Source organism: Canis lupus, chromosome 16 (genome assembly GCF_011100685.1).
Source record: "Canis lupus familiaris isolate Mischka breed German Shepherd chromosome 16, alternate assembly UU_Cfam_GSD_1.0, whole genome shotgun sequence".
NCBI classification, from domain to species: domain Eukaryota; kingdom Metazoa; phylum Chordata; class Mammalia; order Carnivora; family Canidae; genus Canis; species Canis lupus.
This window is the reverse complement of record NC_049237.1, coordinates 54927539-54933538: the sequence shown is the minus strand read 5'-3', so window position 1 is coordinate 54933538 and position 6000 is coordinate 54927539.

The window sequence follows — 6000 nt, the reverse complement described above, 5'->3', positions numbered from 1 at the left end:
TGGGGTAAGGGGAGAAAGGTGAATTTGGAAAGCCTTAGTCACACTTGCAACCAATGAGAAGAAGATCCTTTAGTCAAGTCAACTAAAGGCTGAGAGTGAAGTACAACTTTTGGGAAATATTAGAATAACTGGCAATAACAATCCAATGAGTTGCCTCTTCTTACCACTTCTTATTTTTCACCTGATAATATCCCACACATCCCTTTAGGGATAGTGCAATTGTCAAACCACTGCTTAGCCTTCCCCAGATGCCATCCAAATCCTTCTCGGAAGCCAAATCATTCTCTTTCCTTTATGTTTCTATACCCACGGCACAAACCTTCACTGAGGTATTCTCCAACTTCAGTTTGGTTCAGAAGTTTCTCAATTAATGTCTCATTCTTATTTTCATAGCATCCTGGACCGAAAGAAATACCTAACAGTTTTGTTATTAAGTAATTAGGTCCAAGTTACTTAATAAGCATCTTTGTTCTGACAATATAGTAACCATTTAAAAAATAATGCACACAAATCGAAAGAAAAAGGTAATATTTAAATATAACTTTTAAATAAGCAACCTACTGGGGCATCCAGGTAGCTCATTCAGTTAAGCAACCAACTCTTAGTTGGCTCAGGTCATGATCTCAGGGTTTTGAGATCAAGCCCTATCTGTGTCAGGCTCTGTGATCAATCTTCAGTCAGCTTGGAGTTTCTTTCTCTCCATTTGCCCCTATCCCCTGCATGTGTGGGCATACTCTTTCTCTCAAATGAAAATAATAAATAAATACATAAATACATAAATACATAAATAATAAATAAATCTTAAAAAAAAAAGCAGCCCTCTGACTAAATGTATATGTGTGCCTATGGGACACTGAATAGCTTCTCAGATCTTGGACACAGATTAGACTCTATCACCCTCATTTCCTGATCCACATTGATTTCTTGTGTGGCTCTTAATTTTTACCATAGCACACAGTGAAAACCCACTTGAACAAGATCTCATGTCACTGAAAGGAATCTCAACAGGGTCTGATGTTGACACTGCAAAGTACTTTGAGCTAGTCATTTTTGCAGAATCCAACAAATACTCAGCTTCTGACTTGCCCTTGAATTTTTTAAGGTTTTATTTATTTATTTATTTATTTATTTATTTATTTATTTATTTATTTATTTATTTATGATAGACACAGAAGGGGGGAAAGAGAGAGAGAGAGAGAGAGAGAGGGGCAGAGACACAGGCAGAGGGAGAAGCAGGCTCCATGCCGGGAGCCCGACGTGGGACTCGATCCTGGGACTCCAGGATCGCGCCCTGGGTCAAAGGCAAGTGCCAAACTGCTGAGCCACCCAGGGATCCCCTGCCCTTGAATTTTTAAAATATTTCATGGTAACCTTGGAATTGGCTGGGAGTACAGGGACACTTCGTCACATGATTTGTGAACCGCTACTTCAGGTGTTTTTTAAATGTCTACACTTTGTCCCAGATGATGAGCATCCTGAAGACAGGGATTGTGTCCTATCTGCAGCTTGTAAATGCAGCTTGCCACACTGTGAGTTATTAAAAATTGGTGAATCACTGGATAATATGAGATGAGCAGACACTGGCCATGATTTTTGGGTTTTACTGCTGTAATAGATGACCCATGAGAACTTATCTATTGCATTTCACTAATGACTCAGAGAAGGTTGTCCTTAGCTGGGTGCAGAACAAGAAGGCTAAAAACTGACACTTTAAGAATGTGGTTCAGGCCAGCAGAGGGAGTTTCTCAGTACCTGGCCAGAGAGGAAACCATGAAACAGGATCTTACTTCCAACCAGGCTTGACCTGAACAACAAGAGTACTTCCTCTGACCCTGTAAATATTGCGCACTCAGTGGCAGAAAAGATTTCACCAGCAACACCAAATGTTCTGCACAGAGCGATGCTCACCTCTGAATGCTGAGTGGGACATGGTTGGGGCCCAACCAGTTTCTTGCTAGATGCTGGGAGAGTTCTGGAGAACAATCTTCATGGTTTATCACTTTTAGTCTACTGTTCAACACTAGTTAATGTTTTAATATTTTTATAAAAGATTTATTTATTTTTATTTCCTTCAGAGAGAAAGAGAGTGCAAGAGGGAGAGGGAGAGAATCTCAAGCCTCCCTCTAGGGGGAATCTAAATATTCACTGCTGAGAATGGAGCCTGATGAGGGGCTCAATCCCAGGACCTGAGTTGAAACCAAGAGTCAGATGCTCAACCAGCTGAGCCACCCAGGTGCCCCAACACTAGTTAATGTTTCAAACAGCTTTTCCTAAGGTATTTTCTGAGACACATTACCACTCTAGGAGATGTTAATAAATATGTCATGATACATAGGGAATGGCTATACACATCTGAGAGCCACATGACACCAAAATCCAGCTCTTAGAAGAGTTACAATAAAAATCAGCCTGTTATAAAGAAGTCAAACTCTCATTCTTCGAAGATGACATGATACTTTACGTGGAAAACCTAAAAGACTCCACCCCAAAATTGGGAGAACTCATACAGGAATTCAGCAATGTGGCAGTATATAAAATCGATACACATAAATGAATTGCATTTCTACATAGTAACAATGAGCCAGAAGAAAGAAAAATTAAGGAATTGATCTCATTTACATTTGCACCAAAAACCATAAGATACCTAGGAATAAACATAACGAAAGAGGTAGAGAATCTGTACTCTAAAAACTACAGAACACTTATGAAAGAAATTGAGGAAGACACAAAGAGATGGAAAAACATTCCATGCTCGTGCTGTGGAAGAATAAATATTGGGAAAACGTCTATGCTACCCAGAGCCATCTACACATTCAATGCAATCCCTATCAAAATACCATCAATATTTTTCACAGAGCTGCCTAAAATTTATATGGAACCAGAAAAGACCCTGAATAGCCAGAGGAATGTTGAAAAGAAAATTAAAGCTGGGGGCATCACAATGCCAGACTTCAAGCTGTATTACAAAGCTGTAAGCATTAAGACAGCATGGTACTGGCACAGGAACAGACACATAGATCAATGGAACAGAATAGAGAACCCAGAAATGGGCCCTCGACTTTATGGTCAGCTAATCTTTGATCAAGCAGGAAAGAGTATCTCATGGAAAAAGGACAGTCTCTTCAACAAATGGTGCTGGGAAAGTTGGACAGCCTCTTGTAGAAGAATGAAACTGTATGATTTTCATACACCATACACTGAAATAAACTCAAAATGGATGAAGAACCTAAATGTGAGACAGGAATTCAACAAAATCCTGGAGGAGAACATAGGAAGCAACCTCATTGACCTTGGCCACAGCAACTTCTTGTTAGACATGTCTCCAAAGGCAGGGGAAACAAAACCAAAAATGAACTATTGGGACTTCATCAGGATGAAAACCTTCTGCACAGAAAAGGAAGTAGTCAACAAAGCTAAAGGCAACCCACAGAATGGGAGAAGATACTTGCAAATGACATATCAGATTAAAGATCTAGTATCCAAGATCTATAAAGAACTTATCAAACTCAACACCCCGAAAACCAAAGAATCCAGTCAAGAAATGGGCAGAAGACATGAACAAACATTTCTCCAAAGAAGACATACACATGGCCAACAGACACATGAAAAAATACTCTGCATCACTTGCCATCAGGGAAATAAAAATTGAAACCACAATGAGATACCACCTCATGCTGATCAGAATGGCTAAAATTAACAAGTCAGGGAACAACAAATATCGGCAAGGATGTGGAGAAAGGGGAACCCTCTTACACTGCTGGTGGGAATGCAAGCTGGTGCAGTCACCCTGGAAAATAGTGTGGAGGTTCCTCAAGAAGTTAAAAATAGAGCTTCCGTGTGACCCAGCAATTGCACTACTAAGTATTTACCCCAAAGCTATCAAGTTATTGATAGGATGGGACACTTGCACACCAATGTTTGTAGCAGCAATCCAATAGCCAAACTGTGGAAAGAGCTGAGATGCTATCAGCAGATGAATGGATAGAGAAGATGTGGTCTATATACACAATGGAATATTATTCAACCATCGGAAAAGAAATTTGAGGAGACAGGAGTGAAGGGGTGTGACTTTACAGACCCTGCAGGGAAGAGGTTCTAAGGAGCTGACATAGCGTGCCCTGCATGACAGGAAGGCTTGAGCCACACAAATGTCTACGGGGAACATGAATGGTCCTGTGGTGCTTCTTTGTTTAAAGACTAAGAAGAGGATGCAGCTGGGGCAGAGCAGGCAAGAGGCTGAGCGGGAAACATAGTGTTCAACAGAGGGAAGGTGAAACCAGGCTTTGTATAATATAGTCAGAGCTTCCTATTCTATTCTCACTATCACGGGAAGCCTGTGGGTGGATTTTAGCAGCATGCGACTCCTCTGATTGTGTTCTAGAAAGACTACTCTTGACGTGGAGTGAAGAGCAGACAGGGTGTAGAGCAAGAACTGAATCAGAGAGAAAACAGAAGCTGGCGACAGTGGAATGGGGGTGGAAATGGATTGGATTTATAGTGTATTCTGAAACCAGAGGAACAAAATTTTCCAGTTAATTGGAAGTGATTGTAAGAATTGTCGAGGCTGACTCTCAAGTCCATTGGCCAGAGCAGTCCATCCTTCAGGGGGATGGACATGACGTCAATGAAACTGACCTGCCGATCAGCACCCCCGTGTCACATGGGCTAAGCTCCAGATGCCTCAGGACACACAGGTGGAAAGAGCAGGTAGGTCAACACGTACAGGAGTTTGCAATTGTGGTGAGGTCAGCGCTGAGATCCACATTCGAGAGATAACACGAATTTAGAGACAGGGCGCTGACTGAGGTTACTTAACAGTGGGCGGAGACCGAAGGCAGAGGCCTTACCCCGGGGTTAGGGTCAGGAAGACAAGGAGCAGCCAATAAGTCAAGAAAAAAAAAACCAAAAAACAAAAACTAGAGTGTGCTGAAAACCAGGAAGGAAGTTTCAAGAAAGAGGCAGGGACTCCAGAATCTGCTGCTTTAATTTCCTTAAGAAACACCTGTGACCACCAGCTTACCAGCTGCGCTAGCTCCTGGGGCTGCTGTCGCAGAGGACCACACCTGGGTGGCCCCAACAGCAGAACCACAGTGTGTCCCAGCTCTGGAGACTAGGAGTCCGAGATCAAGGTGTGTGCAGGGCCTCGTCCTTCTGAGGCCACGAGGGAGAATGTGTTGCAGGTCTCCCTCCCAGCTCCAGCAGCTTCGCTGGCATCTCTGGTGCTCTTGGTTCGTGGAAGCATCACCTCATCTCTGCCTTCCTGTTATCAGGCATTCTCCATGTGTGGGGGTGTCTATGTCCAAACTTCCTCTCTTCCTAAGTACGCCATTCGTACTGGGATAGGGTCCCACCCCACCCCAGTGTGACTTCTCGTTAACCAAATACAGCTGCAATGGCCCTATTTCCAAATAAAGTCAGATTCTGCATTGGAAGTAAGCACCTGGGCATACAACAACATTTGGGTGTACAGATTTTGGAAAGACACTATTCAACCTATAACACTGCTTCTGCAAGTAATATGATTTGAGAACGGCTGGTTTGTACATGTTTAATAAAGGTGACATAGGATTAAAAACATTTGCCATGGTCTTATAATTTATATATAACCATAAAATATGTTTAGATATTGATGCTCTGTTTTCTTCATTAATCAAGGATAATAATAAGCTGAGTTTTGGCATTTTGACTGAATGCTCAGTCTTTTTTTGGTTTAAGCCAAGTTTGTTTTAGTTCAGTTACTTTGACATTTCGTGAGTTAACAAACTATCAGATACTAAAAATTTGATAGTAGATTATCAAGAACATTCTGGATTTTTTTTTTCTCATGAGCGTAAATGCTTTGATAAAACTGTGACTATCCATAATTGTGAAGATAGTCTTTTAATGAGGGGCTTCATACCTATCATGCTGAGTACTAGTCGCGTGCTGGGAGGCACGAGAGATAAATGTCAAAGTTTGAAAGGCATGTTGGTCCTTATACCAATCTCTAGAAATGGCATT